The following is a 25210-nucleotide window of genomic DNA, read 5'->3' on the forward strand; positions in this document are numbered from 1 at the left end:
GGAGTTGTAGTCCAAAGCATCTGCAGGAGGGCACCAGGTTGGCAAACGGCGGCCTAAATGGCGGTCAGTAAAGGGCTAAGGTTGCTAAGCAACCACCAGCAATGGGTGGATACGTGTCATTCCATGCTTGAGTCACTAGGTGGCGCTGGACTTGGCTGCATCTGTGTGGAATCTGGGAGCGATTAACCCAAAGCAGGCAAAACAAGAAACTTCAGGGGAACACCGACCAAAACTGGTTCAGGTTTGCATTAAATCTGCATATGCTAATTTATATGGGTAGAAAGAATTGCTGTGATTTAAACAGAAACGCAAGGCATTGTGGGGAAGACCAGGTGATCTGTGTTGACTGCTAGGTCTGTTTCATGGTGGGTGGGCAATGACAAGGTTCCCCTAATTAGGACTCCTTTAACAATGATAATTTTTTAATTTGAGCTGAATTGGGGCCCGGCAACCCCATCTAATTGAGGACACCTTGAAACAGAGGACTGTGCTCTGTAAAGCAGGACACTTGTCTGCATTACTGCCAGAAAGTTCTTCCTGATGTCTAGTCAGAATCTCCTTTCTTGAAGCCCTGGGTTCGAGTCCTACCCTCCAGAGAGAAAACAAGCTTGAGATATCTGAAGATGACTAGCATATCTCCTAGGGATGCGGGCGGCACTGTGGTCTAAACCACAGAGCCCAGGGCTTGCCGATCAGAAGGTCGGCGGTTTGAATCCCCGCGACGGGGTGAGCTCCCGTTGCTCGGTCCCTGCTCCTGCCAACCTAGCAGTTCAAAAGCACGTCAAAGTGCAAAGAGATAAATAGGTACCGCTCCGGTGGGAAGGTAAACAGCATTTCCGTGCGCTGCTCTGGTTCGCCAGAAGCGGCTTAGTCATGCTGGCCACATGACCCAGGAAAACTGTCTGTGAACAAACGCCGGCTCCCTCGGCCAGTAAAGTGAGATGAGTGCAACAACCCCAGAGTCATCTGCAACTGGACTTAACAGTCAGGGGCCCTTTACCTTTACCTTTTATAATATCTCCTCTCAGTCTCCTCTTCTCCAGGCTAAACATACCCAACTCCTTCAACTGTTCCTCATCAGGCTTGGTTTCCTTCATCATCTTGGCTGCCCTCCTCTGCTTGTCCATCTGTGCCTTGTCCATCTCCTTCTTCCGCTGGGGTGCCCAGAACTGTTCTCAGGACTCCAAGCGGGGTCAGACCAAGGCAGAATAGAGCAGGAATAATAATAATAATAATAATAATAATAATAATAATAATAATAATAATAATAATAATAATATCTTTATTGTCATTGCCCCCTCTCGGGGACAACGAAATTACTTGACTGCTCCATAAAAACACTAATTAAAACAATACAGTATAGTACAGCAAGGAAGATTAGATGACTTTCAAAGTCCAGGCTTCCCATTCAGGGCCGAGATCCCTCTGGAGAAGAAGCTGTTCTTAAGACGGCTCGTTCTTGTCTTCATCGTCCTGTATCTCCGTCCCGACGGCAGGAGCTCGAAGAGACAGTGACCAGGATGCGATGGATCTTTTACTATGTCCAGTGCCTTCCTATGGCACCTTGTGGCATAAATCTGCTCTAAGGTGGGGAGTGGGCAGCCCACAATGCTCTCTGCTGCCTTAACAACTCTGCACAACCCCATCCTGTCCTGGGTAGTACAGCTTCCGTACCACACACACAAGCCATAAGTGAGCACGCTCTCAATGGCACAGTGATAGAAGGCAAGCAGCAGTTTCTGCGGAAGATGGTTTTTCCTTAGAATTCTCAAAAAGTACAGTCTCTGCTGCGCCTTCTTCACAAGCCCCCTTGTGTTGACACTCCAGGACAGATCCTCTTGTAATTCAATGCCCAAAAATCTGAACGTTGTTACCCTCTCCACACAGACCCCATCAAGCAAAAGTGGCTGGACATTGCTCTTCTGTCTCCTGAAGTCCACCACAAGCTCCTTTGTCTTCCTTGTATTTATGAGCAAGTTGTTAGCTCTGCACCACTCTGTCAGCCGCTCCACCTCATCTCTATAGTCCATTTCACCCTCCCTTTCAGAGATGAGCCCAATCACGGTTGTGTCATCTGCAAATTTGACAACCCTATTACTAGGGTGAGCAGCGACACAATCGTACGTGTAGAGAATATAAAGGAGCGGACTGAGTACGCATCCCTGTGGTGTTCCTGTGTTAGTCTTAAGCATACTAGAGGTATAAGGGCCCAACCGAACCCTCTGGGGGCGGTCTGACAAAAAGTCCAATATCCACCCACAAAGTGATAACGGAAGCCCCAGATCTTCCAGTTTAGACATCATGTGACTAATATGACTTCCCTTGATCTGGACCCTTAATCCTGCACTTGATCTTGCAGATATGTGTAAAATCCGCCTCCTGTCTATCAAACACATGAAGTCCCTGATACGGAGAGCATTGGTCCATCAGTAGTCATGAGCGTCCTGGCAGGACTGGTCTGAAAAGCAGAGGGGGAAATGGGGAGTTGCTGGAATCGGGCTCTAGATATCATAAATGAAACTCAGTGAGCAAATGAAGAATCAGCTTGCTGGAAAACTTGGATAACATATTCATTCATTTGACTTTTGCTTTGGTGCAACCTTATCTAACCTCCCCACAAACAAAGCAGGACCAATGGTCCACAAACAGGTAATCTGGAAGCCACCCAAGGGACGATCTCTTGGCTGTAGGAACGATCAGCTGGGTCTCCTCAGAAGATCTGGCTTCAGTCTAAACCAGGTGGTTTAGTTACTTAAAAGGTAAAGGTAAAGGGACCCCTGACCATTAGGTCCAGTCGTGGCCGACTCTGGGGTTGCGACGCTCATCTCTCTTTATTGGCCGAGGGAGCTGGCGTACAGCTTCTGGGTCATGTGGCCAGCAGGACTAAGCCGCTTCTGGCGAACCAGAGCAGAGCACGGAAACGCCGTTTACCTTCCCGCCGGAGAGGTACCTATTTATCTACTTGCACTTTGATGTGCTTTTGAACTGCTAGGTGGGCAGGAGCAGGGACCGAGCAATGGGAGCTCACCCCGTTGTGGGGATTCGAACCGCCAACCTTCTGATCGGCAAGTCCTAGGCTCTGTGGTTTAACCCACAGCACCACCCGCATTGGTTACTTAGAATCATAGAATTGTCAAGTTGGAAGGGACCCAACCTAACCCCCTGCAATGCAGGAATCTTTTGCCCAAGGTGGGTCTCGAACCCACAGCCCTGAGTCTCCCGCTCCACTGACTAAACTTTAAATATCGACCATGAAACTCTGATCTTGGCTGACCAGTTGCCCTGAACAGTTAGTAGCTGTCAACAGGCAGCTCCTAGCCCGACAAACAAGCTACATTTGTGCCTTCACCACAATTGTGCCCCATCTATTTGAATTACAACTATTATTTCTGAATTTGAATCTGTGCTTATGAACCATCATCTCCAACTTTTACGTAGATATGTACATAACCTGTTCAAAATTTGTACGCATATTAAAATCTTTTTTAAAAATGCTTTTATTCATATATATTTTTTGCAATGCCCACCATATCTAGAGATCACTTTCCAAAACACACACACACACAGAGGACCCAGGCAACCAGCCGACAGCACCAATTTTAAGGGCTTTCATAGGCAGCTGTGATAGTGAAATTGGCTTAGATTCATTCGAGCAAATGCACCCGGTGGAAGAAGTGGATCAGTCGGCTTGCAGCGTTGGGTCTCTGGCGAGATCCCTGATCTGTGAAATGGGGGAAATAAGACATGGTAATGAGTGATTGGCATTTAGGCTGATCCATTAGGACTCCTTCAGTTTGGTTCGGTTCCTTTCACTGCTAGTCTATGGGTTAGTTTAAGCACTAAGATCAGCCTTATTAAATACGAACCCCGGAATTTGGCCAATGTTGGGTTTGACGGGGGATACCTGGGGCCACAGGTGTACAAATAATAATAATAATAATTTTTTATTTATACTCCGCCCTTCCCAGTTCAAAAACCGGGCTCAGGGCGGCTAACAACAAATTTAAAAGACTAAATTGTGAAAGCGGCATAAAATACAGTATAAAAACATGAATAACAATAAAATTCAAAAATCCATTTAGGGGAAATAAGCATTAGATAGAAGGGGAAGAAATGGAGGCAGTGAGAGATTTTATTTTCTTGGGCTCCATGATCACTGCAGATGGTGACAGCAGTCACGAAATTAAATGATGTCTGCTCCTTGGGAGAAAGGCGATGGCAAAGGCGATAGACAACATCTTAAAAAGCAGAGACATCACCTTACCAACAAAGGTCCGTATAGTTAAAGCCATGGTTTTCCCAGTAGTGATGTATGGAAGTGAGAGCTGGACCATAAAGAAGGCTGATCGCCGAAGAATTGATGCTTTTGAATTCTGGTGCTGGAGAAGACTCTTGAGAGTCCCATGGACTGCAAGAAGAACAAACCTCTCCATTCTGAAGGAAATCAGCCCTGAGTGCTCACTGGAAGGACAGATCCTGAAGCTGAGGTTCCAACACTTTGGCCGCCTCATGAGAAGAGAAGGCTCCCTGGAAAAGACCCTGATGTTGGGAAAGATGGAGGGTGCAAGGAGAAGGGGACGACAGAGGATGAGATGGTTGGATAGTGTTCTCGAAGCTACAAACATGAGCCTGACAAAACTGCGGGAGGCGGTGGAGGACAGGAGTGCCTGGCGTGCTCTGGTCCAGGGGGTCACGAAGAGTCGGACACGACTAAACGACTAAACAACAACAACAACAAGCATTAGATAATCCCCAGGGCTAGCTGGCTGAATTGGTCCTACTTGGGCCAGCGAGGAGACCAGGGGAGAATTAGCTGTGGGGTCTCAGAGCGGGTGATCTTCATAAAAGGGGAGGGGGAGGGAAGGGAAGGGAAATAAAAGATCAGGCTGAATTCAAATTAAAGGCCAGGCGGAATAGCTCTGTCTTACAGGCCCAACGGAAGGAGGTTAAATCCTGCAGGGCCCTGGTCTCATGGGACAGAGCATTCCACCAGGTTGGAGCCACCACTGAGAAGGCCCTGGCCCTGGGGGAGGATAATCCCAGGGCCTGGGACCTCTAATTTTTGGGATTCCAATTTTTGTGGTTCATTTATATTCCACTTCTTTCTCAAAGCGGCTTGAGACGACTTACATGATTCTTCCTCTCCGCACAAACCCTGCAAGGTAGACTAGGCTGAGTGGTAGCGACTGCAGCCTGCCCAAGGTCGCCCAGTGAGTTTCATGAGGCTGAGTGGGGATTTGAACCCAGGTCCTAGTCCGACACTCTAACAACTGCGCCACACTGCCTCTCGAGGAAGTGTGCTAGGATCGTAGCCAGACAGGGGTGCAGGATACATTTCAAGCGGGGCATTGGACTCCTTTGAATAGTCACAGCTTCCCCCTGCCACCCCGGGAACTCTAGTTTGCTAAGGGTGCTGAGAGTTCAGACACCCCCTATTCCCTGCACAGAGGAACAATTCCCAGAGTGGGGATTAGCAATCGCTCTCTCTTCCCATTCAGAGGCACCAAAACGACAAGAAAAGCTCATTTCTCCTTGCCAAAAAATAAAACACCGAACCCCACTGGTTGCGCGAGAGCTGGGGAAAGGCAGCCCGTGTGATTTCCACATTGACCAGCAGATGGCGCTCCCGCTCCATTCATCGCAAGCCAACGGCGCAAGCCTTCGGTTAGAGCAGGATGCTTCAGCAGACGGGCGCCACCACCCACGGCCACCAGGGGGCGCCCGGTGCCAGCACGCCCAGGTCTCCAGGGGAAGAGAGATGAATCATTTGCATCCCGTAGATGGGATGTGACCAGCTTTTGCTCTACTGGATAAAAGGATAGGCTTTGATCCATGCGGGAGAGCTGGGTTCGAATGTCGCCTCTGCGCCGTGAGTCATGGTTTGGCTTGGGGACCAATGTGCGTTTACAGACAGATGTGAGCTTCCAAGCCTTCTTTAAAGTGAGTAATATTCTAGCTAGCATCTATGCTGGAGTGGTAAATGATACTTTTAAAAATATATTTATAAACTTTTTTAAAAAAGTATATTAAAAAGCAACAACGGGCATTGGGGGGTTGGTTCATCACGAAGGACGTCACAAGCACTACCCAATAGGTTGGTCCATCCCATGGCCCATGTCTGGGAGATTATGGGGTGCAGAGACACATTTTCCCAGCGATGGAACACAGCGATGACCACACAATAGATGTGGTTCTTTGGGGAATGGCGGCCAGACCTCCCAAAACTCCTGAGTAAATGCTACATGTTTCTTTATGCGCAGGAAGAACCCCGCAGAGCTGCCAGCTTTTCATCTGACAAAACACGGCACGCAGGTGCTTCTGAGCATACGCAGAGGGCACCCGTCCCAAGGTGTTTTCCTTTTTTCAAAAGGAAAGTGCCATTTAGACAGGCGCCAAGAAGCAATGATCTGAGCGTGTGCAAAGTGGCAAACCTCTCTGGCCGGAGGTGGTGCATAAAGGTTGCATGACTACACTGCTTTTGAACATAGACACATGTGTTGGATTTGTACTGTAGAGGCAGATCTTCCTGATGCCCAATTTGGGGAGGAATGATGCCCACTGGGTGACCTTGGGCAAAGGCACCCTTTATTATCCGAACCTAGGGTTGCCATCTTTCAAAAAGTAAAAAACCAGGACACCCCGAAAATCTGGACGTTGTTCTGAATGCGAAAGGCGACCAGTTCCTTGGAGAAACATAAATAAGAGAAGCGGCTTTGTTGTAGCATCTGGTTGGCAGCTGAAGAAACCAATAATCTGGAAAGAGGCATTTGGGGGGGTTGGATATGGAGGAGGGGGGCAGGCACCAAGATACCCCAGAGGTGCAGAAGGAAGGGGACCCGGGCAAAGGGGCTAGATTTACGGCAGCCAACAAAGACCCCTGGGCCTTCCTGCTAAATGGCTTTGCCCCCCACCCACCCAATCCCTCCTCCAGATTTAAAGTGCATCTGTGTCCTTTGAATCTGGGGTGAAAGCCGAGGTGGTAAAATGTCACCAGCTGGGCCGTAAAACGCCCCACAAAAGCACCTTTTGTTTTCCAGACGGAGCTCTCTGGGGGCTGCACAAAGGAGGGAGGGGGCAGCCCCCCAGGACTGATCCTCCCCCTTCCCCCCAAGGGGGCCTGCCCTCCATGGGAGGAGAAGTGGAGTGGGAGGGGGGAGCTGCTGCAAAGACTCTTTGCTTCAAGGTTTGAACACTGCAACGGAGCATGGTGTGCAGCAAGGCATTTAACGGTGCCTCTGAGCATATGCAGAGTGCTCTCCCCTCTAACCCTCCCTCCAAGGAGTGCATGTAGCCTGTTCCCACACAGAGTTTGGAATTTAGGCAAAAGGGTTTGTTTAAAAAAACAACAACAACCCAATGCATTTTAACATATGCACGTTTATTACTTTTTGAGCATAAATAGGGAGCCGTGGGTCGGGATTTACATCAGATCAGAAGCCATCGGTATCGACAATACAAATAATCGGTTTTGGGAAAGGAAACATGTCTGGGTCAGGCAGAAGGAGAATCGCATGTTTAGTGACTGGAGGTTTGCAAATCACACTGTGGTCGGTGATAAAAGTTGTAAATGGAAACCATAGTGCAAAACATTCGGGGGCGCTGGGTTGGGGAATGCTGCTTCGGTGGTCCTGGAAGGCGGTCTCTCTCTCTCTGCCCCACTCCTCCCTCCTTGCAGACAAGAGGCCTCTCCCCCTTTGCCCGTTTTAGGGACTCCGCTCCAGGCCCCGCCCACTGCCATCCTTGTCTCCGCCCCTTCGCCTCTACCAGGACCTTTTAGGGCAATCCTTGGCCAGTTCCTGCTTGGGGAAACCCCTTCCCTGCCCCTCCTGCTTGGAGAGAGCACCCAAGGACTCAGGCAGGCAAGTTTCACCATCGCCTGCAGGGTGCAATGACATGCAGGTGGGGAGGGGAATATTGGTGGGAATACCCACTGGCCCATAGAGCCTACACTGGCTGGCAGCAGCGTTCTAGGGTGGAAAGGTTGGGGAACTGAAACCTTCTGCATGCAAATTGCAGTACGAATGCAATGCTAAATAAACATCCTGTTTGACAAATAAATGGCGTCTGGGTTTTATTGGCTGTCTAGGCTGAATGTAGCACTGTGGGTTAAAGCCTCAGCGCCTAGGACTTGCCGATCAAAAGGTCGGTGGTTCGAATCCCTGCGGCGGGGTGCGCTCCTGTCGCTCGGTCCCAGTGCCTGCCAACCTAGCAGTTCGAAAGCACCCCCGGGTGCAAGTAGATAAATAGGGACCGCTTACTAGCGGGAAGGTAAACAGCGTTCCGTGTGCTGCGCTGGCTCGCCAGATGCAGCTTGTCACGCTGGCCACGTGACCCGGAGGTGTCTGCGGACAGCGCTGGCTCCCGGCCTATAGAGTGAGATGAGCGCACAACCCTAGAGTCTGGCAAGACTGGCCCATACCTTTACCTTTACCTTTAGGCTGAATGCACAGGGTATTTGGGCATTGCACCACAATCATAGCTGTCAACTTACAGATTTGAAAATAAGAGACCAGCAGCATCGAAAATAAGGGATCAGCAGCCAAAATAAGGGATTTTGCTTAGCTTATACATAAACCCGCCACTGATGGAGCCAGGCTGCTTTGGCTGCGACTGACTGTGTTTTGCAGGGGGTTGGACTAGATGATCCTAAGGGTCTACAACTCCTACCAAAGAAGAGGGGCAGACAAAACTGATGAACGATGTCGAGATGGCAAAGCTTACAGGCCGAATTAGGAACCAGGAAGAGGACCTCTTTCATAAAGAATGGGGAAAGTTTATAATTTAGTTGAAAAGCTATTGTCAAGAGTTACATACATTGGTAGGATTGACAGAAAACTTGTAGTAAAAATTTGAACTATGGGTGGACAAACGATTTATAAAAATAGAGTTAGGAAAGGGATGCAGAGGGGGAAATCACTACATTAAGATGCTGCACTGGTTGGAGGGGATGCTAAGCAGCACGTCGGGGCTGCCGTCCTGGCGCGAGGAGTTCCATCGGCCCTTCCCCACCCAAGAGAGAGGGAGGGAGGGAAGGAGACTCTCGCCCATGCCGCCCGCGAGCCTGGCATGAGGTGGTTGCGGTGCCATGGCGGCCGCTGAAGCACTACCCTTCTGCGTTCCTCCCCATCCCCTCCTCTTCGTCCTCCCTCAGGCCGCCTCCTCAGCCGCCGCCGCCTCCGGCTTCCCCTGGCAGCGCGGCAGAAGTCTCGCAAGAGGGGGGCTGCCTGCCCGCCCGCCACCACCCGTATCCTCACGACGCGCCCCTGAGGGGGGAAAGGGAGAGACGGAGACGCGGCAGCTCGTGTGCGTGCTCTCTCTTGAGGCGGAGGACCCTGAGCCGCTGCTTCCCTCCCGAGCCGGGCGAGCATGAAATTTAAGGGACATCATCAATAAAGGACAGCAGTGGGACATGGCGCTGGGATAAGGGACTTTCCCGCCAAATAAGGGACAGTTGACAGCTATGACCCCAATATCTCCCCAATGCTGCCTTATCCGGAGTCAGGTCGTTGCTGCAATTAGCTCAGTTATCTCTGGGGTTTCAGGCTGGATTTCAGCCTGACCTGGAAAGGCTGAGGCTCAAACTTGGCTTCTTCCGCTTTTGGGGACAAAATGGCAGCACTCACTACCCAGAGGGCAATCATAGAACCACAGAATTGTAGAGTTGGAAGGCACACCAAGGGTCATCTAGCCCAACCCCGAAACCCAGAGGTTTGCAGAAGTGCAAAAGAAGGCATGCCCTGTGACCCCAGGGTGCCGCCTGACCCTCACAGGGGCGGAGAGAGGGGCGGGGAAAGGGAACGGAGCCTACAGAAAGATGTCTGGCTCGGCGCTGCAATTTTCTGTTGCAGTTCTAACTGGCTCACTCTCGCACTGCCTTCAGAATCTGAGCCAAGCTTCCCGGGGCGCTGTGTCAATGTTTCCCCTTCACCGATTCAAAGGTTGATGGGTTCCCTGAAGCAGATGCCAGGAGCCTCCAGAAACGCCGTTGCAGAGACACCCCCTACGCCCCCAATAAGGCTTCTTTAGCATGCATCTTTTAAAAGTCCTAGATATATAATGAATGTTCATAAATGTACCAACCAAGCACATGCATAGATCAGCACAGGAATACCAACCTGAAACCATTTTTAACTCCCAAACTAACCAAATGTTTTCTCTGCAAGGCCAAAGGAAAATGGAAAAGCCTCCCCATTGTCTTTTCCTTCACAAATCCTGTCTTAAGGGTATATCTGTATTTGAACAGGGTGAGCTTGTGACCTGGCTCAGGAACTAAGTATTTATCATTACAAAAGACTGGCCAGGCTCCCCAGGGTATCCAATCAAGTGAACATTAACAGGTAACCTGTCAGACGAGATAAACAACGCACTCAGATTTCTGCTGCAGACCGCCTTTGCTGTGATGTTGGTATGATGTATCTGGGAGGTGGTCTTGGGCTACACCCCTTCTGTGATGTATGTATGATGTATGGCGGGGGGGGGTGTGTGTCTCGAGCTCCAGGGCAGGGAATTTAAAATGTCTACATAAGGGCAGGCACACCTTGGTTCTGGGTCCTCCTCCTTTCCTGCGTGTGAAAGGAGCACCCTATTACAACAGTTCAATAAAGATCAGGCTTATGAGCTGCTTTGCTTCTCAATATTCTCTGCTTGGCCTCTGTTCTTTCCTCTGACCGATGGAGAACCTGCAAAGGACTCTACAAGGGCTCTTGTGTCCCCCATAAGGGAATAAGGGCAGATTTCCATTTCTTACATGGGCACCTTCTTGGCCATTGTGGGAACAGGATTCCGTGCGAGATGGGGTCATTGCCCCGATCCAGCCGCCTCTTCTTACGTTCTCAGGTTCTTCCCTATAGCGGCTGGGAGGCGAATCAGAGCACTTAGTGTGACACATAAATTAAAATCTTGACCCTCGTGTTGTGTTAAACCCGAGTCTCTATACACACAGCCCTCCCCCCCTCTCTGCCCATCTTCTGGTAAGCAGCGTGACAGCTGAGGTCAACAGACCATCAGAAGTGTCCGACCCCTGCCTTGCAGCGGGGCTGGACTAGATGAGCTTTGGGGGACCCTTGCAACTCTCCAATTTTTAGGAATTGGAATGAATCAAGCTTGGGCTCCCCTTGCTTTTAAAAAATTATTTAATCATTTTTTTTCGATACAAACAACCACCGCAAAAGACACCACAACAAAAACCATAATAACAATAATAACAATTTGACAATTCAGATTTAAATGCACTGATATACCTATGACTGCATCTTTTTAACAATATTTTCCCACCCCTCTCTCCTCCCCCCACTATCCGCCTTATCGCTTAAATATTCATTCCAGATTTCTTCATATTTATCCATTCTTAATTTGCGTCGACATGCAATTTGTTCATATGTAGTCAATATGTTGGACTCCCCTCGCTTATTCATTTAGTTTTATTCATTGCCTTCGGCAGGCATATGTATCAAGACGATGTCTATAAAAATGACTACAAATAGTGCCCCAAACCAGGAATAAATACAGAATAAGACACCCAAGGCAGTGGGAAAGCTTGTTGGGACGCAGATGACTTTTCAGGGATGCCGTTCTGCAAAACTGCGGCAGCTCTGAGTTTCTGCAGACAGAGTTTCTGATATTTTAGGGACATCCAAGGGAAACTCCTGCAGAACAGAGCGTCCCACTTTTAAGGAATGAGGAATGCTCCTTTCTGGGGAATCCTGGATTTCCAGTCGGGGCGCGTCTTGCCCCTGGTTTAACTGCAAAGCCACACCATAAATGGGACGCTTCTAGAGATCTCTCCCGGGACGACGTGGCTCAAGCCCCGTCGTCGGCTGCACACGCAGGACAAAAGTGTGTGACGGGGAACACGCAGCCGCTCTCCCTCTCTCTCTCGGCAGGGAAGAAGCCAGTTGCGCAAGGCGGATTAAGGATTGGAAAGCACCAGCAATTACTTTGCAGCGTATAAATAGACGCAAGCTTATGCCTCGGTGTATTACGGAGGCTGCTCTTTGCCAAAGGCCCCCGGCCAAAGAACCGTCCAGATGCCACTCACCCGAGGTCTGCAAGGCGCAAGAAGCCAAGGGCTTCTGTACTCCAGCATCTAGGATTCCAGGGTTGGGACCGCCAGGGGCATCTAGTCCAACCCCCAGAAACGCAGCAATCACAGCTAAGGAATCCCTGGCAGATATGATAGGATAGGTAAAGGGTCCCCTGACCATTAGGTCCAGTCGTGACTGACTTTGGGGTTGCGGTGCTCATCTCTCTTTATTGGCCTAGGGAGCCGGCATACAGCTTCCGGGTCATGTGGCCAGCATGACTAAGCCGCTTCTGGCGAACCAGAGCAGCGCACGGAAACGCCATTTACCTTCCTGCCGGGGCGGTACCTATTTATCTACTTGCACTTTGTGCTTTCGAACTACTAGGTTGGCAGGCGCTGGGACCGAGCGACGGGAGCGCACCCCGCCGCGGGATTCAAACCGCCGACCTTTCGATCGGCAAGTCCTAGGTGCTGAGGCTTTAACCCACAGCGCCACCCGTGTCCCGTTATGATAGGATAGCCACCTTCAAATATCTGAAGTCGGCTGCCCCATGGGAACAAGCTTGTCTTCCTGCTCTGGAGGGTAGGACTCGAACCCATGGCTTCAAGTGACAGGAAAGGAGATTCTGACTCAACATCAGGAAGGACTTTTTGAAAAGGAAGAGCTGTTTGGAAGTTGAATGGTCTCCCTCGGGAGGTTGTGGGTTCTCCCTTCTTGGAGGTTTTTAAGCAGAGGTTCGGTGGCCATCTGTCATGGATGCTTCAGCTGAGATTCCTGCATTGCAGGGGGGTTGGACTAGATGGCCTTTGGGGTCCCCTCCAACTCTATGATTTTATGACAGAGGGCCCTCCAACCTTTGTATTAGAAACCTCCAAGGAAGGAGAGTCCAGCACCTTCGGAGGGAGTCCACTGACAAACAACTCTTAGGGTCAGAAAGTTCTTCCTTATACGAAATCCAACAAAAACAATTTAATTCAATCAATTCAGTGCACCTGATGAACATGATCCATTGCTACCCATTTTTCAAAGTCTGGATCATTTGCACCTATTGCCCCCCAGCTTCTCTCTTGCTTCTTAGTGCCCCCCCCCAAGTAATCCCTCCCCCAGGAAGCGGTACCACTGGAGCAGATGTTTAGGACTGCCTTGAAGCGGGTTGGTCTGGATGACCCCTCAGGGTCCCTTCCAACCTACAGTTCTGTGATTGTTACTGCACTGTGAGGGGGTGGACACGCCTCCCGTCTGCCCAGGAATCCTGGGGCTTGTAGTTCTGGGAGCGGGGAGGGGCGCTTCTCAGCCCCTTCTCCAAACCAAAGAACCCATAAGTGAGTCAACATGGGATAAAACCAACACAAGTTTTGCGTTTGTGTGTCAGATATTTCCAAAGCCACTGCTCAGCCACTTGGGATCCAAGCTGGAGAACAATTCTTGAAAGCCACAAATAAGTTCTAAGGCCACATTCCCCTGCAAGCAAGCTGGGGGGCAGCCCTCCTCCAATGGGTCACGCTGCCTCTTTCACCTCAAGCGGGGAACCACGAGAAGGGAGACACAAAGTAGGTCAAATGACAGCATTTGCTGGACAGGATTGGGGGGGCTGAGGCAGGAGAGGGACAAGTTTTCCAAGAGGGACAGAGCAGGAAGGGCAGTCGGGTCGGCAGCCTCTTACCGGCAAGCCGGTAAACTCCAAATTCTGCCAAGCCTTGGGTATATTTTAAGAGGGGGAAATGATTATATTTTAAAAGGGGAGGTAGCTGAGATAAAAAAAGAGGGAGAGCAAACACAGACTGGTTTGCCATGAAGATCTGCAACCAAGGAATTCATGAAGCTGCAGTGATAACCGTGTCAGCTGTATAATAATAATAATAATAATAATAATAATAATAATAATAATTTATTTGCACCTTGTGCATCTGACTGGGTTGCCCCAGCCACTCTGGGCAGCTTCCAACATATAAAAATATACACTGTATATAAAACATTAAATGTTAAATTGAATTGAAATGAAGAAAATGTTAAAAATAACTTTTGTAAAAAACCCAGAAGCCTTTTTATTAGGTATTTTAGGTCAAGACATACCAAAAGGAATGGGGACTATTTTCACGTGTGCCACTACAGCAGCAAGAATGTTGATTGCACAAAATGGGAAGACTGGAGAAATACCAACTAAAGAACAACGGCAAATGAAGTTGATGAACTGGCAAAAATGACAGAAAGACTAAGAGAAAAAAGACTTTGAAAAAGATTGGGAACCATTCATATTATATTTGCAGAAACAAAGAAAGGCAATGGACTTGATGGCAGGATTTAAATAGACACCCACATTATCAGCATCAGAAAATGTTTGGAAGATAGTGAAATAAGACGACGTATTTAATTTTATTTGTATGTTTTTAAGGTTTGATGTTATGTTATTAGTAACTTTTTCTGTTGAGAGATAGCAGAGCGGGTGAAAATATAAAACAAACCAGAAGCGCAAGTTGGGGGAAGCCTTGAAGGGGAGGGAGGGAGGGAGGAATATATAGTAAACGTTAAGAATTTGAGATGTATGTAATGAACGAAAATGAAAAATGAATAAAAGAATTTAAAACAAAAACAAACAAACGTTAAACGTTAAAAAGCTTCCCTAACCAAGGCACCAGGAGCTCGGAAAACAAAAACATGCCGGCCTTCTGTCACAGGCAATTGCTATGGTCAGAGCGCATGAAATGGAAACCCAGAGCCTGGGCCATCTCAAAATGGTCTGCCATATGACTCATGGGGAAGCGCAGCATGCTGGGATACGTAGTCCGCCCTGCAGCAGAGGCAGCAAGAATTTGATTTAGCAGCCCATTTATGTCCACACAAAACTGCTTCCTTCCCACAGGCTTCGGACGCTGCAGGTCACAGAGCGTCCCTTGTGGCCGATTTTGTCCGGTCAGTGGGGTTGCTGCAAGATCGGCTTGCGGCCTGGAGGTCAAGGAAACTGACCTTTCCCCACGGCTCCAGCTGTCAAGAGGACAAGGGGGGAGAAGCCCCTGCAAGGCTTCAGCAGGGGGAGAGAGAACCTCCAATCCGACTTCCCTGGCCGTTTTGCACCATCAGTGCACAATAAGCGCATCATTTCGACTTTTTGGCATTTCGTGGCGCCAGTTCCTTCTGTCTCCACTTAACCCAGAGCGCCTTACAGAGAGGATATTTGTATCAGCCCCACAAGCGGAAGGCCTCCCCCTGCCTCACAGGCTGTGGGGAAACGCTGGGTTTCATCTCACCGGCGCCTGCGGAGCGTTGTGAGCAAAAGGGGAACAGAAAGGTCCCCGCCCGGAGGAGCTTACAATCTAAATTTAAGCCGGCGAGAGAAAGGAGGAAGCGAGATAGGGAAGGGTAGCAGAGAAGTCGTTCTGCTGATGCCACCAACATTACCCCATGATTTTTGTCCTGGGATCTTTTCTCTGCCCCCTAAGAAACATCGACCCCTGGGTCCATCTAGGTCCCAGTTTTGTCTACTCTGACTGGCAGAGGCTCTCCAGGATTCCACAGGAGGTGGATTCGCAGCCCTACCTGGAGATGCCCAGGAAAGATACTGCGAGGACTGTTCCCCAGGAATAAGGGGGGCACCCTCTGTTCTCTGCCCCCCCACCTCTGGTTTCCACTGGGGGCTTTCGGCCCACGCTCTCTCTCCCCGCCCTTGCCTTGCTCCCAATCTCTGCCCGCCCAAAATCATTTGAAAAGAGGCTGCAGAAAGACAGAGACTAAAAAACACCCTTCCTGGTTTTGTACTCCTTAAAGGTAAAGGGACCCCTGACTATTAGGTCCAGTCGTGACAGACTCTGGGGTTGCGGTGCTCATCTCGCTTTATTGGCCAAGGGAGCCGGCATACAGCTTTCGGGTCATGTGGCCAGCATGACTAAGCCGCTTCTGGCAACCCAGAGCAGCGCACAGAAACGCCGTTTACCTTCCCGCTGGAGAGGTACCTATTTATCTACTTGCACTTTGATGTGCTTTCGAACTGCTAGGTTGGCAGGAGCAGGGACCGAACAATGGGAGCTCACCCCATCGCGGGAATTCGAACCGCCGACCTTCTGATCGGCAGGTCCTAGGCTCTGTGGTTTAACCCACAGCGCCACCTGCATCCTTTTTGTACTCCTTACCCCCCCCAACTCATCCAGCCCTAACACCTATGCCCTTAAAATAAAATTGGGGTGTTACTGGGTTGCTGTTGTTTTTATTTTGATTATGGATTTTGTGGTTTTAAATTTTGATTTTATTCTGTATACCTGCAAGTATAGGGCGGTATATAATTTTAATAAATCAAATAAATAATAATAATAATGTTTCTTTTCTAAGCAGGTAGCACCAAAGTTAAACCACCCGATTTGGTGAGCTTCTGGTTATTTTTAAAGCTTTGTGCACTGAAACCCGCAAGCATGCATGCGCGCGCACACACACACACACACCACCACAACGCAAAGAGTTCCAGCTAGGGGAAATCTGAAGTGCAGCCAAGCGCAATGGGAGCCACTCCCCCCTTCCTGCTGCTGTAGTATTTTCCAGGTTGAGCAGGTGAGTCACCCGCTCAGATTTCCATATCCCTTCTGGTCTCCACCAAATTTCCCTCCCCCGCCTCTCCCCGAAAGTGCTCCCGCCCACACCTGTCATTTGTTGCCAACATCTGTGTGCATTGCAAGTGCCTATAGTCACGTGTGGGGTAATTCACTCTCCCCCTCCCCATAGCTCAGCTGGGCTAGCTCAGGGGTCCCCCTGCTCCCATGTCCCCTTTGCAACAGCGGACGGATACCTCTGGGAAGAGCGCAAGCAGGGAATTTGGACGGGCACCTCCTGCCAAAGCTGGCAGACTGCCTCTGGACAAAGAGGGTCCACGTGTGGTGTGTTCACAGTTGGCCAACTATCTCTTGGCAGTTGCGGTTCTTTCTTTTTCATGGGGGGGGGGGGGATTGTGAGCTTGAGGAGGCTCCAGCAGGAAGGACCTCTTGCGTTCAACAGTGAAGAAATAATCGGTGAAGGAAAGACTCTCAACAGCACCCTCCAATAATTCATGATATTATCTACCACCCCGTGGCCATTAAAAAAAGGGGGGAGGCTTCCTGCCCCTCCTTTCCCCAAGATGCCCACTTTCTCACCAAAGCTCTCCGAAGTCGCCTTCTCTTTTGGTCCCATTTTACAGATGGGACAACCGAGGTGGCAGGATTGGAGAGCGGAGCCGCTCCAAACCACCCCAGCAGCGCCTGCACCAGGAACCAGGACCGAAAATCTGGATCCCACTTTCTGGGGTGCTTGCATGCCTGCCCCCACCCCGTAAATCCTAACGTGCGGTGGGGATTGCCAGCTCCAAATCTCCCTCTGCGCATCTTCCCTCCGCACAACCGGCGGGTGGATTCCTCCACGAAGCCAGCGCGCGCGCTCCCAGCAAGCAGCTGCAACCTCCGCCCCCGAACGTATTTATTCGTGCACGCGCCTCCCAGCGCAGCTGTGAACGCCGCTTGCAGGGGGCTGAGCTGCGGGAGGAGGGGAAGGAGAGGAGCGCATTCCTCGCGCCTCGCCGGGCCTCCCCCTCGAAACTTGGGACGGCAGGCCCTGGGCCAGCCTCTCCCTTCCCTCCCTCCCGTCGAGCCACGATGGTACAACCCTCTCTCCACCCCCCCCATGTATTTTTCCATTACGCCATACGTGCCTCTTTTGTTTCCTTGCAGAAGGCAGCCCCGCCGAGCCTCCGCTGCTGGAAAATAACCTCGCCACGCCCCACCCCACGGGCCGGGGTGCGACTCCAGGTTCCTTGCTGGGGGGGCTGTTGCGGTGGGAACAGGAGCTGTAAAGTGGGGCGGGCAGCTCCCCGCTTGCTAACTCCCGTTCAAGCTGTTTGCACCCCCCCCCCCGACCCTCAAAGGACGTCCCCTCCCGCATCGAAGAATCCTGGGATCTCTAGTGCGCCGAGGGCGCTGGGAGTTGTAGCGCGGCGCAAACTACACTTTCCGGGGTCCTTTTTACGGGTGCGCGCACTCTGTGCTGAAAGCCAGCCTGGTTTGGCAACGGAAGCACAACACGAATGAAAACAAATGACATTAATTTGGTTTTAATAAGTGCGCACCCAGCGGTCGCAGCCCCTTCGCGCTACAGGGGTCAGCTGAAACCTTTGGAAGAACGCGCAGCGGGGACTGTTACGCACGACCCGCTTTCTGTCTTCCAGAAGCTCAAATAGATCCTCTTTTTGCATGGGAATAACAACTTGTAAAAGCTCGATTTCAAAGCGCTTCCCACGCGCGCTTCCTTTCCAAAGCGATACATTCCAAATAAAAGCAGCGCAAGGGTAAACGGGCTTACGCCGAAGTAAATATCGTCGGCTTCCATGGGGCTTCCTCCCTAAGCACGTTTCCAAGACCAGCCTAAAAAATGGAGATCTGGAGTATTCGGGGGGTGAACCCAGACTTAAAAAGCCACAATTGCAGGAGAGCCCATGCAATCGCTGGTTATTTGGAAAGGCTTTCCATGGCGCGCTGGTCTAAGCGCGTCTGAAACCACCCCTGCGTTTTGACCCGGGATGTATCCGGAGGGCTGTTTTCGCGACTGAAAACCGGCCTGCTTCCCCTCTCCCTCGCTTGAAGCCCCCATCTGTAAAATCTACGCTAAGCAACAACAACGAAAAGGGGACGTTTGGTTTCAAAATGGTTCCTCTCCTGCTCGCTATGCTGCGCTCTCACGATGCCGCATTCCGGGCTAAAAATGGGACTCTTGGGAACCCGATCACCCGACAATGCGCTTAGCAAGCCTCGTGGCTTCGCCACCCGAAAACAATGCTGGTCTTTGCTCGACGTTTACCCCGCCCGCTTCTTTTCCAGCTTCACGTTAAACCAGCAGAAATGGCGGGGGCGAGAGCGCGCAGCTTTGCCCGGGGAGCGCGCCGCGGCTGCCCGGGCAGAGGTTCAACGCCTGGCTCCCCACATTCAAAGCCGGCACCCCCAAAATGAACAGCTCCTCTTTGCACCTTGTAGCCGCCACAAGCTAAAAGGTGCAAAGGCGCTGAAAGCAGACCCCCCCAAAAAAGTCACCCCGTCTTTTTACACTCCTCTTTCATGGTGATTGTTCAGATTGTAAGGTCCTCGGGGCAGATGATCCGGGGTCTTGCTTCTGGTTAACCTGCAGAGCGCCAGTCATGGCATCAATTAATGGAAATAATAACCAGTCGTGGGGCCACGGAAGCTAATGCAACGCGCCTTTTTTATTAACATTGCCATGGAAGGGATGCTGGGGAAGGGAAACAGACGGGAAATGGAGGGGGCAATTTTAGGAAAACTCCCGTCAAGCCCACAAGACCCCTCTTTGGCAGAAAGCTAGTCAGTCATCCTCAGTTGCTTATCTGTAGAATGAAACCAATCCTCAACACAGAATTAAAAAAGATGCGAGTCAGCGAGGGAGGCGGCGTGGTTTGTCCGTGCACAGTGAAAATTGCAGCTCGACGTGGCGTTTTAGCACCACAGACGATACCCAAAGGAGAGCGTGTTAAATAATAAGACATTGTTGGTGGTGTATAATCGGAGGTGCGGGTGGCGGGACGAATATGAGGGATGGAAAAACAGGTCGGAGTGCAGAGAACAGTATTTGGAGGGGCGAGGGAGGAAGGCGAAGAGACAATAAATCGGACGCATACTTACCTGCGGAAATTTGCAAGGAACAAGAACAACCCCTCGACTCCTTCGTTTCTAAAAAGACGCATATATATAAAGGATTCTCAAGACGCAAAGGCGACCTCGCCATGGCGCATTTGCCTGGGCAGGAAAATAAAAGGAGACGCGCTGCTCTGGCTTTTCCCAGCACACAAACCTCTGGCTTTTTGCACACCCCCCGGGAAGGCATCTAATGGGGGCCCCTGCATTCAACCCCCACCAGCCCAAAGAGCGACCACCACCTCGCGCCCCCCGAGACTCCTCTAGCGAGCAAAGGAGACCCCCGAGATCCTTCCGAGGGAGCCCAGGGCGAGGCAAGATGGCTTCCTTCGCGCGTCCGTCTCCCCACCTTACGCAAAACGGACTTTCTGCAGCGAAGGGCCGTCGGATTTCCCGCGAGGAAGGATCGAGGGGCGCCCGGAGGCCGTCCCGTCCCACTTTCTCTCTTTTGGGGCGCTGTTCAGGGCAGCCCGATGGCCCCCTCCCCAACCCGCCTCGACGGCGTCGGCGGGTCCGGGCTCCCCGCAATCTTCTCGGAGACCGGTCCTCGTTCTCTCCCCCTCCCGTCCATTCCCCCCAAATCCTCCTCGTTCGTCTCCCTTCCTCTCTCGTGCTCCCTTCTCTTAGTTTCCAGCGTCCTCCGTGTTTTAAATCTGACCCCCCCTCCCTTCTCCCCCCCCCCGTCTATTTCCACCAAGCGCTGCCTGATGCGGTGGGTTGGGTTGCGGGGGGAGCAGCAGATCGGGGCGCACAGCGCAAGGACACACACGCGCAGACACACACACACGTGTAGCAGCAGCAGCGAGGAAAGGACAACTCGGGGTCACCCAGAACAAAGAGCGACCGCGGCCGGGAGAGCGCCTTTTCCGCACCCACCATCACCCAAGGGCGCCGGTTTGAAATGGGGACACGGTTCCCTTCCAGAACTGGGGCACCGGCTCAAGACGGCTGGACACGGGCGCCCCAGGGGGACACAGTCGCCGGTAGAGGTCGAGGCTACTAGCCACGACGGCTCAGTGGGACCTCCGGGGACCGAGGCAGTCTACCCGTCTGAATAAGAGGCCTCGCTGCCTTGATTTTTGAGGGGGACGGTATTCGAAGGCACCTTTTGTTGGCCACTTTGGGTGAGAAAGTGCTGGGATCGACGGCTGATCTAGCCGCGGAATTATAACGCTTTTAAATATACCCCCTTCGTTTTTGTTGTAGATGGGGGGAAAGGCCAAGAGGTTGCTTCTGTGCGCGTGCAAAATGCAGGGGTTTTTTGGGGGGTTGCCTGGGTTTACCGAGCTGGCGGGCCCGTCTAGGCTCGCCTCGGCCCCGTTCGGGTTTCGCAAGAAGCTTTTGCTGCGGGCCTCCCCGCCCCCTCGGGAGGGGGGTGTACAAAGATCCGCTTCCCTTTACCTCCTGCGGGCCCCCACCGCCCCGTCACCGAAACTGCAACAGCAGCAGGTCAGGAGGGATATAGGCTAAAGCGCATGTTGGCCCAGAGGACGGGGCGGGCGGGGGGAAGGCGGAGGAGGATTTGCAAATCGCCCCCCTCCCCGCCCAGCTGGTCCTTTCTCCTGACAACCGACCCCCCCCCCCAGCCCTCCCCGCCTGCTGCTATCAGGCACCGACCCCTCCCGCCCAGCAGGCAGCTGCTATTAATACCCAGCACGTTTCGGACGTGCACAAAAGGAGTCCCGCGTGGTCCTTTAGCAGCGCGGGGAGGGGCGGAAGGATGGGGGGGGGGGAGAGTCGGAGCTCTCCCTGCAAAGGGACGTGTCCGCCACTAGGGGCCGCCGGCGCGCACGGCAGGCTGAATGAATGGAGGGCGCGCCCGCGATCCTGTGCCGTCGGGGAGCTGAAAAAAGGCTTGGGGAAGGAGCCGGGGGCCGGAGCAAGTGGCTTCCCAAGGCTTGCAGGGCGAGAGCTGACTTGGCAAGCAAGCCCGAGGGGGCGCACAGAGCAGGCTCACCCTTGAAATGGAAAGCTCCTGGACGTGTCCTTTTGTGTTTAAAGCCCCCTCCTTGTTGTCAGGGGTATGCGAAATGGCACCAGGAGGGCGTCTGGAGGATGCCACAGAAAATCCCAGGTTCTTTCCTGGTCACAGGGGGGCAGGTTTTTTGGAATTGGTTTGGAATTAGAAGCGCTGTGGGTGCCAGTCGCCAAATGGTTGGTGTGGGGCTGCTGCAGATGTGGGGCGTAACATGGAACTGCCGGTGTGTCATAATGCAAAATGGCTGCTGTGACCTATGTGTGGCACAACAAAATGGCTGTGGCCAAATACAAAATGGCTGCTGTGGCAGGTGCAGGGGAGGCTGAGCAGGAAAAGCAAACAAGTCCTGTGAGAGGATATGACAAGGGGATAATATTTTTGTTTTATTTTTGATAAATTCACTGAGCTGTTACAGTAACTTGGAGCCCTGCCGCTGGAAAGCTAGAACCTCTCTCCCTGACTTGCTAGCTTTCTACGTGCAGTGATATTCACAATAAATTTTTGGGGGATGACCATGAAGTCATGTGATAACAGTAGCAAAGCTCTGGCCGCTATGGTAGCCTTTTCTTGCACGCTGAGGTGTCTGCTGCCTGCAAGGCCTCAAAAGATGGCACCTATCCCACTTGCAGGCAGTCCAGCCAGCCGGATGAGTCATGATTCAGGATGGCGGGACTTTCTCAAGTTCCCAAACATGGCCAAGGCCCAGCCTATCTGCAATCAAAGCACATTTTGCCTTGCAAATGTATCTTTATGGCTGTGTAACAGCATGCAAGCGCATCTATTTTTTGCAGCAATTGCCACCCAATATTTATGGAGGCTTTTCACTCTTCCGTTTCTTGTATTTATGCTCCTTCATCGAGGGAAATGGCCTTTTACAAAGCCACCGGAGCGGGAGATCTTTCCAAACTCCCTCCTGATTTGCAGTGGGCCTCATGCGCTTCTCATGCGCTTAAGCCAGAGCTGCCTGTTTGCGATTCCCAAACACAGTGATGTCTCACGAGATTTCGAGTGCAGAATTTGTTAGTGCCAAATGGCAGCGGGGACTCTGCAGAAGCAGGGAGGAGATCACAGAGGAGAACCTCCAGCCCTGCCGTAGAGCGAGAGAAATGAGGACTTGCCCCAAGGAGCTTACAAGATAGATAGATAGATAGATAGATAGATAGATAGATAGATAGTGGGGAAGGGAAAGGAGGGCAAGACAAAGGAAGAATGTGAGCTTCTGCCCTTGAATACACATGGGGAAGTATTAGCCTTCTCCTCCATGAATTTCTCTTTTCTTCTTTTAAAGCTATCCAAGTTGGTGGCTGTTGCTGCTTCTTGTGGCAGTGAGTTCCACAGTTTAACCCTACGCCACGTGAATAAGTCCTTTTATCTGTCCTGAAACTTTCAGCTTCACGCGATGCCCAAATGCTGCGACCTTTTCGTTCGTAGGCGAGTCCCTCCATCCCTTTGATAATTTTGGTTGCCCCAAATGATGGCCCAGTGGGGATTCGAACACCTGCTCCAGTTCCCTCTTTTTAAAAAATGCAACAGCCTTGGCCAACCTCGGACCTCCCAACCAACTCCCACCAGACACGGCAGGACTGCACCACCTCCGAATCACACAAACCGAAGGCTTCTTCCTCCATTTAAATAAAAAAAAATTACAATCCTTGCATGCAGAAAAGTAGCATGTCAGGGAGGAAGGTTCCAGCTTTCTATCGGAAAGGCTTTGCATTTTGTTTGGGGCCTTGGTCCAGCCCCACAGGGAAGGCCCATGGCTGCCCTACAAAACGTACCCTCCAATGGACGCTGCTTGCATCTTTTAATCTAGCGCAGGGGATGGTTTGCACTGTTCGGAACTCAAAAAGCTGTCTGAAAAGTTTGCATCCTGCCTTTTCAAGAGCAGCATATTCAAAGGAAGTTGAGTTAATTTAGCTTCTCTGTTTGGTGGAAAAATGGAAAGCCCTTTTGCTCCCTGCCCCCTAATTCTCCCCTTCTAAAAAAAGGAATCCTCCCTGTGGTTTTGCCATCATCCCATTTGAACTCTCCCTGTTCCTGGTTCCTCCCTTCCCAGTAAACAATGGCAAGAGGAAATGGTCCCTCCAGTGAATTTTTTCCACCTCTTTACATCATAAAAGACCCGCATTGTGGTCATTCCTTGAAGGTTTAAATTGACTCTCCACCACCACAAAAAGGGGGGGATGGCTTTGGAAGCAGGTGGAAAGACCAACCCAACACCTCTCTTTCACCCTCTTCCCATAGGGCTATCCCATAATAAGTTTATGGGGCTCTCCTGTGAAGGAATGGGAGCTGCCCTAAATTCTTTGAACCCCCTTCCAGCAAAGAAACAATTGCACCGCCAAACCCAAGAAGTGCTCCCAGGATTTTCTCCCAGCCAACTAAAATTGTGCCACCTGAATTTGCCAGCCTGTGATGAAATTTGCCGCAGCCTGGAAGTGCCCCAGGGGGTGGACTCCCCTCTCTCCCTTCCTCGTATGCCTCTTCCATAAGAGGTCTGGAGGGTGGCAACACAAGAACAGGGCCTTTTCTGTGGTGGCTCCCCGTTTATGGAATGCTCTCCCCAAGTAGGCTCACGGGGCGCCTTCATTATACATTATATTGTGATTTCATGTTGCGAACTGCCCTGAGGTCCACGGGTATAGGGCGGTACACAAATTTAATAAATAATATAAATTAATAATACATTTTTAGGCACCAGGGGAAAACATTTCTTTATTATAAGGCCTTTGGCTGATTCTATGGCCTTTTAAAAGGGTGGCGGGTTCCTGTTTTGTTTTTGTTTGGTTCTGCGACGTGTGTTCTCATTTTGTATTTTTACGTTGTGATGACGGGCAACGTACAAATTTAATATATAATAAGGATGATGGCTGCAAATTTCATCGGGACATCTGCCTTACCCGATTATCCGGTGGATTACGCGTAATCTCTGGATTTGAGGGGAAAACAGGTGGCGGCGGTTTCGAAAATCTTCCCGGGATGCAGAAGCCGAGCCATGCAAAGCACCCCGTTTTTTTGCAGCTAGCGTTGCAAAATCCATTTGGGGGAGCTTTCCTAGCGCTCTGCTGGCCTCCCCTGAGTCACCGCAAAATCTCCAGGAAACAGGAAAGACTCCTGCTCCCAGCTGCTCCGCCGACTCCCATTTTCTCTTTATCCCCCAGTTCTGCTCCTCCTCTGCATGGTTCCCTAGGAAATTTGTTGCCCTTTGTCTCTTCCCCGCAGCCACACGATGAGCTTGCCATGGTTGAAATCATAATATAATAATGATTTATTATTTATACCCCGCCCATCTGGCTGGGCTTCCCCAGCCACCCTGGGCAGCTTCCAACAAAATATTAAAATACAGTAATGCATCAAACATTAAAAGCTTCCCTAAACAGGGCTGCCTTCAGATGTCTTCTAAAAGTCTGGTAGTTGTTGTTCTCTTTGACATCTGGTGGGAGGGAGTTCCACAGGGTAGGTGCCACCACCGAGAAGGCCCTCTGCCTGGTTCCCTGTAACTTGGCTTCTCGCAGTGAGGGAACCGCCAGAAGGCCCTCGGAGCTGGACCTCAGTGT

At 51.1% G+C, this 25210-nt stretch overlaps 1 long non-coding RNA gene across 1 annotated transcript; it reads right to left on the reverse strand.

Moving 5' to 3' along the window:
• Positions 1-1265: 1265 nt before the first annotated feature.
• On the reverse strand, positions 1266-21201 carry LOC114598204 (uncharacterized). The gene is made up of 3 exons (XR_003706976.2): positions 17138-21201; positions 3528-3721; positions 1266-2458 (listed from the first exon to the last, which is right to left on the reverse strand). It is a non-coding gene; the product is annotated as an uncharacterized LOC114598204 (long non-coding RNA).
• Between the last annotated feature and the right edge of the window lie 4009 nt (positions 21202-25210).

The sequence above is a fragment of the Podarcis muralis genome, chromosome 6, assembly GCF_964188315.1.
Source record: "Podarcis muralis chromosome 6, rPodMur119.hap1.1, whole genome shotgun sequence".
NCBI lineage: Eukaryota > Metazoa > Chordata > Lepidosauria > Squamata > Lacertidae > Podarcis > Podarcis muralis.